Below are 14,005 nucleotides of genomic sequence, written 5' to 3'. Positions count from 1 at the left end.
AGAGGTCTTAATTTTCTAGAACCCATCTGCACAAGAAGTGACATCACTGGTTTTCCTATAACCTATCTGCACAGGAAGAGATATCTCCTGCCAAAACCATCTTTAAAAAAAGAATCCAAGCAAAACAGCTTCTTTTCTTATCACCCATCTGCACAAGATTTGAATTTCTGATCATTCGCCTGCATAGGACGAGACATCACTAGCTTCCTGCCCTTGGTGTCCTGTGCACCTACCGCCTCCCAGGACATATTTAATGGTACCTACGGTGCACATGTGTACAACGGGTGTGCCACTGTCATATCATAAGCACACCAAAGGGTAAACCGGACTGCGCCCATCTGCACCTGGGCCAGGCCCAACACCAGGAACCCTGGTTTTCTGCCTACCCATTGCTACCATGCCACAATCCACAATGCTCCCAACCCCAGCCACTGCTTGCTGCACTACTACCACACTGCATCACACAACATGGAAAGAGCATTCACATGCACCTCCTGCAAGTTCTCTTGCACTCACCCACACAGTACGCCCACCACTCTTGCACCAATAGCACCCACTCGCTCTCATTCACATAAACCAGCTATCCGCTCACATTCATACAAACAAGCCACCACTCTCACAACATGCCACACATGCATGCATGCTCCTCAACACCTGCTCAGTCATCAAGCACACCACGGAGCTATAGGACTTACTGCACACTCACGTTCTGGACCTGATCTACCTCACAGAAACATGGCTAAACTCAACCTCTGCCCCAGACATCGCTACTGCCATCCGTGCTATCTACAAGATCACCAGACAAGACTGTCAGCACAAGTCCTGAAGTGGCCAGAAGATACCATCAACTGCACCACCTATGAGGATGCCCCCACTAGCTACATATAACACCCCACTTTCAAGATATGCAGCAAAGCCAACTTCTTCCTGGGCAAAGGCCTAGTATAAAGAGCACCAGAACCCCACACCAATCTCGTCAGTGACATCACCAACGTCATCATATCCCTCATCATCAACACCAGCACATTCACCATGTTCAGACACCTTAGCTTTCACCTAGAAGATTGCACTGGCCCAGACTCTCAAGCACTTCTAGAAAACCCCAGAAACGTTGGCTTCACACAGAACATTACACAATCCACCCACTGCGAGAAAATACCTCCTTTTGACATGGTTAGCCCACACTTCTTGCATGGTGTATGATGTAGCCTAAAAATTGTTAGTGTTCATGGCCCCTGCTAATCTGTTTCCCTGGGTCAGCGCTTTTTCCCTAAACTGTTGTGATGCATTGGCACAACTGGAGACACACTTAACTGCCAGTATAAGTCCCCAGTAAAAGGTACTTAGGTACCCAGGGCGTGGGGTACTAAGGGTAGGCCTCTGAGGGCAGCAGCCCTGATTGTGCCAATCTTTAGGACCATGCATCCAGTTGCACCCAGTCCTACCATTGTAGGCTGAGTACTCTGGAGCAAACCTAAAACACAAACTCGACATGGAATCCTGCCTGTGTGCCCTGTCCACCATACACTACATACACATGGGTAAGGCACCCCATTTGGCAGGCCTTCCAGCCCTAAGGCAGGGTACACTATACTGTATGTTAGGGCATAGCTGCATGAGCAAAATGTGCCCTTACTGTGTCCTTTCCAAACCTGGGACATAGTGAGTGAACAGAGCAGCCGTTTTAATACATGTGCTGGACACTGGTCAATACGAGTTTTACAGCTACATTATGGCCACTCTGAACCCTGGGTTGATGGTATCAAACAAGTCAGAATGATAAATCCAAACTGGTACCATTGGATTTATTACTAAATGTACCCAGGGGTCATGTTAGAGATACCCCCTGCAAAAGCTAACTACCCTGGCATGGTTGCTGACTGGTTCTATCCAGGCTGCCACCACCAGACAGCCAATCTACAAACTTGGGGGAGAGATCCTTCTCTCTGGTTTGCGGAACAAAGCCTTTCCTGGGTGGAGGTGCTAACACCCCCTCCCTCAGGAATGCACACTGCCCTGGAGGGGGGGCTTCAAAGGGCTACTGCCTTTGAAACTCGAATTCCAGGCCTGTTGCTAGCAGCAGATGGCTTCCCCCATTGCAAACCCCCACTTTTGGCAGGAGCAACGGTGGGAAATTCAAACAAAAGATAGGAGGAGTGGCCCTACCTGGCATGCACCACCCCTAAGATTTTTCATATGAGGTGGACCGGGCATTTTATTTTCCTTCATCTTGTATGCAAGGACAATAGTCAATCAGGTATAGGGAAGTGACCCCTGCCCACAGGAAGTGGTCACGTAGTGGGTGTAGCCACACTAAGGTAGATGACTCATTGGTCACTACCAGGTTCCCACTAAAACACCCACTAAATACAGTATTTAGTGTGCATCCCTAGACCAAGAAATCCGATTCAATGAACAGAAGAAGACCAGCACCAAGAAGATCCAAAGCACAAGAACTCTGGACCTGCTGCACCAAAGAAAATGTGCTGCACCCAGGACCCAATAATCACTGCTGAGGAGCTGCTGGACAACTGGACAACTCTACAAAAACCCCAGAGGACCTCCAGGCTTTGCAGAGCGCCAGAGAACTCTCTCCAGAATGGAGGTACCACTCTAAACCCACAAGAAACCAACAAACCAGTGAGGGTCACGACACTGAGCAGCTGCTAACTCCAGAACCGGATGCTGCAGCTGGACCAAACTGCACAACCGTGAGGACAAACTCTCCCAGTGTGCTAAGTTTGGTGGCACTGTGCCCTCTAGCGGCTAAAACAGAAACAGCCCTCCCAGGGCACCAAAAGGACCAGGAGGGAGCCACAGTCGTTGGACTTTAGAAGCAACCTGGACCTGCCACCAGAGTGCCACCGTTGTCCTGCAACTGACCCTTGAACCAACTTACCTCCTGATCCTGAGGGCATCCATGTGCACAGCTCCTGGCTCACCAGTTCACTCTCCACCCGACCACCCTGTGCCCTGCACCGAAGAGCCTTAATGGTCCACCACCCATTGTAACCTCAACACTACAAGGGGACCCCAGGATTCATCTTTAAACTTGCCTGTGCAGTGCTTTTCCAAGTAGTCCCTCACAGTGGCCCTGGACCAGCTCCAGAGAAATTCTCCCACTGCTCATGCCAGAACCCGGAGCTGCAGGAACTTCTCCAGCTGGCACAGTGTGCCCACTGATGACCTCAACCAACCTGCAGAAGAAGAACTTGGTAAACCTATGGTGTGATATTATATGTATTTTTAAATGCTGTCCTCTATTGATTCCTTTGGTGCGTAATTACACACAAAAGACTCTTGTTATTAAACTTCAAAAATTCATATCTCAAAAAGTACTTCACTAATTTTGAAGGTCTTGGTCCTAAAAAAATTACATAAAAATCTGAAGTATTTTTATAAATATGTTTTGAGTTATTTCTTTGATTGTGAGTTTCAAGATTGATGCTGTTAGTACAACAAATGCTTTGCACTTCTCCAAGACTGGCCTAACTGCTCGACCAAGCTACCTTAAAAAATGAGAGCATTAGATGATCTAGTTTTAACCCCTGTAAACCAATGTGTGGTTGCCTGGACCCCCTGCACAGTGTGCCTAGCTTTGCACACTACATAGAGGACCATCTCCTACACCCACATGACTGGACACCTATTGGATCCTATTTTCACCTCAATCAACAACATCACAGTCGACAAACCAGCAACTATGACCTGGATAGGCTCCAACTTTGTCAGTTTCAGCATACCCACCCCCCACAACCACAGATCTACCACCACCAGAAAGCCTGCTTCAGCTCAAAAAGAATCGCAATAGAGGACTGGGCTTCTGCCCTCTCCGTGCACTGGCCTGAGTACAGTAGTGATGTGTCAAAAGCCATCAAGAATCTCAACAGCACTGATAACCTGGCCCCTCTCAAGTAGAACCCACCAACAAAAGCCCAACCACAGGCCAGCTGGAACTCAGGCTGGTGAAATGCCACTGCAAGCAACTGGAGTGCAAACAGAAAACAAGTCAAGACGCCACATGTAAAGACATCTTCAACTCAGCCCTTAGATGCTACCACCAGCAGATAGAAACACCAAGCACACAGCTCTTGCAGATGGCATCAACGCTGGCACTTATAGACTGCCTTCAAAGTGGTTGAATTTAAGGTGCTTTGAATTTTTCTAATATGCTCTCCAGCCCAAAATTTCTTATTGAACTAGTCCTTCTGTTTCATACTGGCACAGACTTTTTCCAAAGAAAAGTTTAACATTCTTGTTATTTTTCATGCAATCTGCCCACCAGAGTAATTAATCTGTGCATGGGAAACAGTCTTTCAAACAACTGGGTCTACAGAAAACCACTGTACATGTCAATTAACGCTTTAGTGCTTGAGATCCTTCCACCCATAGTGTCCACTCATGCTAACATGAACCTGACTGGTGTTTTAAAGTCTACTTTTACAACTAAAATGCTATTATTGATATTTAAACAATTTTGAATTCAACATTAGCTGCCTGCATGTACAGACAACATTCCCCTGTAATGGATTGGGGGCATGCACATTAATTATTTGCATAATTTGGTTTATAGGTTTTATAAATTGCCCTAGCTGTACTCATATTCATCCAATGAGCCTTAAAATAATCACTATATTAGCTCCAGTCCTTGATTATGAATAACACCATCATCTGTGTGTATGTGTACCTGCTAATACTTTATAGGTGTGAGATATAGAGCTTAGCTGCTTTCAAGATGTCCAACTCCCTGCGAAGCTCCTGACAACCTTGGCATCCTGAATTACACATCCCAGGGGGGCTTCTTGGAACCAAGACCAATGGTAGGTGATTGTGATCAGGAAGTCTAGGGACAGAGAAATTGGCAAAGATGACTTCCCCCAGCAGAGTAGCATCATGCTAAAGGCGGTGAACACAGGCGGTAGACCTAAAGCAAAGGAGGGTGGGAGAACACTGCCTCACATCCCAGCATTCAATTCATTCAGTGCACCACAATGCATTTTGGTAAATGAGTTACAAGTTTATGCTTACTTCTGTGGTAGTTTGTAGTTTTTCGCCCTTGTTCGTACAGTTAGTGCTGAATATTTCAAGACACGTTTCTGGATTTAGTCATTCATCAGTAGAGAGCAGCAAACTGTTTTCTTTCTGGGGTTGCTGGAAATGCTTCCAAAGTCTTCTCTGGTCTTAGTACAACTCACTAGCACACAGGTGCATGAACCAGAGCTCGAGAGCTCATTTGCTCACGAGAGCCTTTTTAAACAAAAGGAGGCTGGGAGCACACTCCCTCACAACCCAGCGTTCACTTTGGCCAAATGCATTATTGTAAATGTGGTACAAGTTTATACTTACTTCAGTGGTAGTCTTTAGTTTTTCACCCTTGTTGGTGCAGCTAGTGCTGTATATCTCTAGACATGTGTTTAAGGATTTAGGGGGTCATTACAACATTGGAGGTAAAAGGCGCTTACAGCCGTGCAGAAGACCGCCAATACACCGCCGCCGCGGAGGTATTCCGCCACAGCTATTATGACACACATCTCGGAATCCGCCGAAATTCAGACACCCACACAACTCCGCCACACCAAAGGTCAGTGTTAAACTCGCAAAAACAAAACCTCCACCTCTACGCCAACAGAAACACGCCCATGCTATTACGACCCACGAATCCACGCAGCGGTCTTTCAACCGCGGTATTCCATTGGCGGTACACACCGCCACGCTCAAAATACACACACATCTCCAAAACACCGCCACATTGGACAATTCAAAATACACACACCTGATACACATACAAACACCACTCCCACACACCCAACACAATATAAAACACACACCCACATCACCCACAAACCCCTACGACCACAATTCACAGACGAAGGCCAGAGAGACAGCACAGCCAAGACAACACCACCATACAGAGGCACACAACACCATCACCCACACAACATCCACACACAAAACACCACACACCACTACACATCACCACACACATCAACACTCACACCGCCCCACACATCACACACACCACCCCATGTCACGCCAAAGACACCCCCGCTTCTCAGCTCATGGTGGAGGAAATCCTACGGGTAGAGCCACAGCTATTTGGCTCACAGGTACAGCACACATCCATAGCCAGGAAGATGGAGCTATGGCACAGAATCGTGGACAGGGTCAACGCTGTGGGACAGCACCCAAGAAATAGGGATGACATCAGGAAGAGGTGGAACGACCTACGGGGGAAGGTGTGTTCAGCGGTCTCCAGGCATAACATCGCGGTACAGCGGACTGGCGGTGGACCCCCACCTCCTCCCCCACAACTAACAACATGGGAGGAGCAAGTCTTGACCATCATGCATCCAGAGGGCCTCGGAGGAGTCGGTGGAGGAATGGACACTGGTAAGTCAAATCCTAACTATCATATCCCCTACCCTACCTGCATGCTATCACACACCCCCACCCTCACCCCCTCCCCTTTCACCCCAAATCCTCACTAATGTACTAATAACACAAACCACCCATCCCAACACCAAGCCCTGCATGACACAACAAAGCATGGACACCCCTCACTAAAGCATGCCCACTGCACATACCCAGAACAACCCCCTCAACCATCATCACACAAGCCCCCACACAGGAATGCCTTCACTGGGGTACACAGACACCCACCCTTTGCACATCATCACACACACAAATGCATTAATCATGCTCTTATGCCCCTGCAGGAACATAAAGGACTGTCACCACATCAGAGGGTCCAGACAACACCACTCCACCCCCAGAAGAGGCCCACAGTGAGGATAGCAGCTCTGCCCTACTGGATCCTGATGACCAGCCCGGACCATCGTGGGCCTCGGGACAGTCGGTTCCCCTTCCACAGGCACAGCCCAACACTCACCTTCCACCCTCTGGTAACACCAGCACAGCACCCAACCAGTGGGCCCAAACCTCCGTACCCAGGACAGGTCAATCAGCGGTGTGTCCATCACTACAGGGAACCCAGGGTAACCCACCACCCCAACAACAACAGGGACCTGGGGGCAGTGGTAGTGGGCACACGGTCCAGGGGACGGAGGCACAGGAACACAGGGGAACTGGGAGGGCTGCTGTGCGACAGGGGACGGACAGGCCAAGGGAACCCACTCTCCACGAGGCCCTCACCTCCATCATGGGAGCATACCACCACTCCCAGGAGACGATGGCGATGGTCCTGGTAAAGTTTCAGGAGACCCAGCGCCTGCAGGAGGACCAGTATTTGGGGTTCAGGGAGGAGCTCAGGACCATCAGCTCTGCCCTGGGCACCATCGTAGGGGTGCTGAAGGACATACAACAGACCCTGAGGGACACCGTGGCCCTCCAAGGGGCCCCTGACACTAGCCAGGACGATGAACTGCCCACCACCTCCGCCGGTGCTAGTGGACAGGACGCCCCGCCACAGGGTCATCACACCAGCACCCCACCCCCTGCAGACGGACAACCACCATGCAAGCGGTCCCTGAGAGCCAGGAACAGGACAGAGCAAGATGGCAAGACCCCGCCAGGAAATGAGACCACCCTGATTGTCCCCCCACTGTCCTACTTTGTTACCCTGTCCATACTTGAACTGCCCCAGCTCCACTTCCTATGCCCATATGGGCAGTGCACCTGTGAGACTAATAGACTGGACTCTGCCATGGACATTCCTCCGCCATCACCCATCCTCATTTTACAACCCCCTCCCATTTCTGAGCACTTCAATAAACACCCTTGAAACACAAAACAATCTGGAGTCACTCTATGAATTGTTAAAATGTAATATCTATGACAGTGTCAAAATGCGTTGTGAGATGTAAAGGCGACATACCAATGTCACACATCAAAAGTCCTTGAAGGATGCAAGTAGATGACACACGTAGGTAACCACACCTGTGAAACCGTAATGGAAAGAAACAACTCAATTACCAAATAATCCCAATAATTTACACACATGATAGAGGAAGACGTGTGACATTGAATGTAATGTTCAAACAGAAAATGTTCTCACCTGTGTGTCACTGGAAATATTGCTGTATGACTGACTCCCTGTTGTCGTTGTCTTCTTCCTCAGCTTCCTCCTCATCACTGTCCACAGGCCTCACAGGCTCCACAGCTGCCACAACACCGTCATCTGGACCATCCTCCTGCAGAAAAGGCACCTGGCGTCGCAAAGCCAAATTATGAAGCATCGAGCAGGCGAGGATGATCTGGCACACCTTCTTCGGTGAGTAGAATAGGGAACCACCTGTCATATGGAGGCACCTGAACCTGGCCTTAAGGAGGCCGAAGGTGCGTTCGATCACACTCCTAGTCCGCCCATGGGCCTCATTGTACCGTTCCTCTGCCCTGGTCCTGGGATTCCTCACTGGGGCCAATAGCCAGGAAAGGTTGGGGTAACCAGAGTCCCCCAATAGCCATACATGGTTCCTCTGGAGTTGACCCATCATATCAGGGATGCTGCTATTCCGCAGGATGTAGGCGTCATGCACTGAGCTAGGGAACATAGCATTAACCTGGGAGATGTACTGGTCTGCCAAACAGACCATCTGTACATTCATGGAATGATAACTCTTCCTGTTTCTGTACACCTGTTCACTCCTGTGGGGGGGACCAGAGCTACATGGGTGCCATCAATGGCACCTATGACGTTGGGGATATGTCCAAGGGCATAGAAGTCACCTTTAACTGTGGGCAAATCTTCCACCTCAGGGAAAATGATGTATCTCCTTATGTGTTTCAGCAGGGCAGACAACACTCTGGACAAGACATTGGAAAACATAGGCTGGGACATCCCTGAAGCCATGGCCACTGTTGTCTGAAAAGACCCACTTGCAAGGAAATGGAGCACTGACAACACCTGCACGTCAGGGGGGATTCCAGTGGGATGGCGGATTGGTGACATCAGGTCTGGCTCCAACTGGGTACATAGTTCCTGGATTGTGGCACGGTCAAACCTGTAGGTGACGATTACATGTCGCTCTTCCATTGTCAACAGGTCCACCAGCGGTCGGTACACCGGAGGATTCCGCCATCTTCTCACATGTCCCAGCTGACAGCGCCTACGAAGGACAACAGCGACGATAAAGTCAATTTTCCTCCAGGTATGTACCCACAGTTACACAGAAGACTACACCAAACACCAAACCCTTCCTGTATGTGTGTTGAGTGTAGGCCTAGCTATGTGTGACGCAGAGGTAAATGAAGCCATGTGGGCCCCTGAAATGGCGGCTGCCTGACCTCTAAACTGGGACAATGGGATTGTGGGGTAACAGCTCTGGCGTTGCACACCGTCGCGATAGGCGGTCACACTCAACCTGTTCTTCTTCTGTACCCCCCCCCTGTTTTTTGCTCTCCCTGTTCTTTTGTACATCAGCATCATCAGGCGGAGGTACAGTGGTACCGGAGCACGAGGGAGCTGCATCCCACATGGCCATGGAGGGCCACACCACGGACTCTGAATGCACCAGTGGGACGGAGGGCGAGGGGAGCTTCACGTCGGCCACCGGATCACCAACCAGGGACATGGACTCGTCCGCCGATGGGGGCTCCCTTGTGGTGGCGGCACCATCTGTTCGCCCCACTTCTACAGGTACAGTCGCCACCTCCCCTACCAGCACCGCCCTCCCAGCAGCCCCTCAGCGTTCGCCCCGTGCCCGCTCACCCAGGAGGGTGGGCATCACCTTCGCCCCAGGCACCTCAGGCCCTGCCCCAGTCACCCCTGCTGCCCTCAGTGAGGAGGCCATTGACCTCCTCAGGTCACTCACTGTTGGGCAGTCTACCATTGTGGATGCCATCCAGGGTGTTGCAACACAGTAATGCATTCCTGGAGGGCATTCATTCTGGTCAGGCAGTCCTTCAGCGAACCCTGCAATCTCTGGCCTCAGCACTGATGGCAGCCATTGTCCCTGTGTCTAGCCTCCCCCCTCCAACCTCCTCCACCCAGACCCAATCCCCTGTACCCCAGCCCATCCCAAGCACACCTACAGACCAGCATGCACACAAGTCAGCACACACAAGTAGCTCAAGCAAACATAGGCACCACACAAACCACAGGCACTCACGCAAGCCTCACCCACATACAGACACAGCAACATCCACTGCCTCCACTTTGTCCCCCTCCTCCTCTTCTCCCCCCTCCCTCCCAGTCTCGTCTACACACACACCTGCATGCACCACATCTACAGGCACCATGAATCGCACCAGGACACCCAGCACCACAAGCCGCTCACCTGCACTCACCACCTCCACTCCCATTTACACGTCCCCTGTGTCCTCTCCCAGTGTGTCTGTGACGCCCCCTGCCAAAGTACACAAATGCCAGCAACCACACACCCAACATCCATCCACCTCACGACAGCCTCCAGTACCTGCACCTGCACCCAAATCACCTAAAGTGACACCTCCTACAACCACCTCCTCTTCCTCCACTCCCAGACCCCCTCCAACTACCCATCCCAGTGTTCGTCAGAAACTGTCCCTCTTTAAAGTTGACCTTTTTGTCCCCACCCCCCCTCCAATTCATCAGTCCAGTTGTAGCGCCTCAGCCAAAAAGCCTCCAATACCAGTGGTGCCTGTTCAAGGTATGTGGAATGCACCGGCCACCAGGGCAGGCAGCATGACCCGGAGCCAAGGCACTGGCAGCCCACCCCCTGTAAAGGCTCTGAAATTGGAGAGTGGACGACGGGACCGTGTGAAGACTCCTGGTGGGAAAACAACTCACAGGGGTCCCAAGGGGATTGGAGAGTCAGCTGTGACTCCACCAAAGGTGGGGAAGGGCCAGAGGAAGTCTGCCCAGCCTGTTGTGAGTATCACGGCGGAGAAGGGCGGCATCATTCCCGGCGGTCGAGACGCCACCACCAGCACCGTCGTCACTGGTCCGGAGACCACTGCCGGAGTCATAGCCCAGGAGGGCCCAAGTATCGTCGCTGGTCAGGAGGCCACCGCCGGAGTCATAGCCCAGGAGGGCCCAAGTATCGTCACTGGTCAGGAGACCACCGCCACAGCCGGAGTCATTGCCCAGGAGGGCCCAAGTATCGTTAATGGTCAGGAGACCACCGCCACTGCCGGAGTCAGTGCCCAGGAGGGCCCAAGTATCGTCACTGGTCAGGAGACCACCGCCACTGCCGGAGTCATTGCCCAGGAGGGTCCAAGTATCGTTACTGGTCAGGAGACCACCGCCACCACCGGAGTCATTGCCCAGGAGGGCCCAAGTATTGTTACTGGTCAGGAGACCACCGCCACCGTCGGAGTCAGTGCCCAGGAGGGCCCAAGTATCGTCACTGGTCAGGAGACCACCGCCGGAGTCATAGCCCAGGAAGGCCCAAGTATCGTTACTGGTCAGGAGACCACCGCCACCGCCGGAGTCAGTGCCCAGGAGGGCCCAAGTATCGTCACTGGTCAGGAGACCACCGCCGGAGTCATAGCCCAGGAGGGCCCAAGTATCGTCACTGGTCAGGAGACCACCGCCGGAGTCAGTGCCCAGGAGGGCCCCGGCTGCCACAGCCCAGGTGGTCTATGAGGGAACGTCATGCCACACACCAATGCCCAGTCTAGGGAACGTCATGCCACACACCAATGTCCGTTCCAGAACCGCCATGGCAAAGCACCGCTGAACAGTCCAGAACCGCCATGGTAAAGCACCGCTGAACAGTCCAGAACCGCCATGGCAAAGCACCGCTGAACAGTCCAGAGACCGGCATGGCAAAGCACCGCTGAACAGTCCAGAACCGCCATGGCAAAGCACAGCTGAACAGTCCAGAACCGCCATGGCAAAGCACCGCTGAACAGTCCAGAGACCGGCATGGCAAAGCACCGCTGAACAGTCCAGAACCGCCATGGCAAAGCACCGCTGAACAGTCCAGAGACCGGCATGGCAAAGCACCGCTGAACAGGCCAGAGACCGCCATGGCAAAGCACCGCTGAACAGGGCATGCACCAGGTAAGAATTAAAAGACCGCCACATCAAGCATCCTTATCCCATGTGCAGCTGGGACAGGGACAGGAACTTTCACGGGGAGACTAATCCAGTCTGGGCACCAGTCCCCCTCCAGAGCCACTGGCGGATGTTATCTACTTGCGAAATTGTGGCTTTGCACTCCCCAGGATAGTCCAGTCGGCAACCCACCCACTGTAGAGACTTGAGAGACTGTGGCTTTGCACTCACCAGGATGGCCCAGTGGACAAGCCACCCACTGTAGAGACTTGAGAGACTGTGGCTTTGCACTCCCCAGGATGGCCCAGTGGGCAAGCCACCCACTGTAGAGACTTGAGAGACTGTGGCTTTGCACTCCCCAGGATGGCCCAGTGGGCAAGCCACCCACTGTAGAGACTTGAGAGACTGTGGCTTTGCACTCCCCAGGATGGCACAGTGGGCAACCCACCCACTGTAGAGACTTGAGAGACTGTGGCTTTGCACTCGCCAGGATGGCAGAGTGGGCATGGAGCCCCGTTGTGGATCTGGCTTTGCATTCATCTGGCTGAGGTGCCCCCCCTTCCCTTCCCCCTGAGGTGCCTGTAGTATTTCTATCTGATGCCCCGGCAGTGTTTTCTCCGATTGTGGTCAGGTATCTTTTGTGGGCCTCGCCCATGCATTTTTGGACTAGTGGTGCACGGACATTGATATGTGTATATCTGCACTACTTCTCGTAATGTATATATTTCTGCCCGATTTTCGTATATATCTGTATATTTTTGCAAGACATGTATATTGCTACATTACAATGTTTGAACTGATTTCGCTTTGTCTTTGCATTCTTCCGGGGGGATTGTGGGTTGTTACTGTGATTTTTGTGGATTCATTGGTGTGTATGTTGTAATATGCGAGGGTGGGGGTGTTTCGTGGGTGTCCCCCTAACTTTTGCCTCCCCCCTCTCCCATGTCGTAGGTGCAGTACTCACCGTTGTCTTCGGCCGCGCCGCTGTTGTTCTTCGTAGATGAGTAGGAATACAAGGGCCGGTAGAATGTGTAATTCGGGCTCAATGGAGTCCTCGTTCCTCGTGGGATGTGTTCAGGTGAGCGTTTTCCCATTGCAGATACTGTTTCCGCTGTGTTTTTATCCACAGTGAATCCACCCCGGAAAAGGTGGCGGATTGGCCTGTTGTGATACTATGGGTGGTACATTGTCTTCCGCCTGTCTCTTGGCGGTGACCGCCGCGCTGCTTGTCTGTACCGCCGTGGCGGGCGGTGTGTTAAAGTGGCTGTCTTTGTTGGCGGTTTCCGCCAGGGTCATAATTCCCTTTTTTTGTCCCCCGGCCTGTTTGCGGTATTGCTGCACCTTTAACACCGTCCGCCAGGGTTGTAATGACCACCTTAGTCCTTTGTCAGAAGAAAGCAGGAGCCTTTTTGCTTTCTCAGGTTGCTGGAAATGCTGCAAAAGTCTCCTCAGGTCTCAGTACCACTCACTAGCCCAGAGGTGCATCAACCAGAGCTCATCAGCTCATTTGCTCAAGGAAGCCATTTTAAAAAGAAGAAGTGTAGGAGCACCCTGCGTCACATCCCAGCATTCAATTAATTCAATTTGCCCCAATGCGTTAAGGTAAATGCAGTACAAGTTCACGCTTCCTTGAGTGGTAGTCTGTATTTTTTCACCCTTGTCGATACAGCTAGTGCTGTATATCAGTATAGACCTTCAGGCTTTTTTCTTTCTGGGGTTGCTAAAAAATGCTGCTAAAGGCTTCTCTGGTCTTAGTACAACTCACTGGCACACAGGTGCATTAACCAGACCAAATGAGCTTGTCAGCTCATTTGCTCAAGGCAGCCCTTTTAAACAGAAGGAGGGTCGGAGTATCCTGCCTCACATACCAGCATTCAATTCATTCAATTTGCCCCAATCCTTTAAGGTAAAAACCTAAAGTAATAGTGTTGACAGCACACAAAGGACTGTCAGATGTACCATCTGCATCACGTGAAGATACCAGGGTGTCCTTCAACACATTGGCAGCAGAATACCTGAATCTAGAACAGAGAACCAGCGGCAAGGTAGGACTGGGTTCCTCTTTCC

The sequence above is a fragment of the Pleurodeles waltl genome, chromosome 1_2, assembly GCF_031143425.1.
Source record: "Pleurodeles waltl isolate 20211129_DDA chromosome 1_2, aPleWal1.hap1.20221129, whole genome shotgun sequence".
NCBI classification, from domain to species: Eukaryota; Metazoa; Chordata; class Amphibia; order Caudata; family Salamandridae; genus Pleurodeles; species Pleurodeles waltl.
This window is presented reverse-complemented; position numbering follows the sequence as displayed.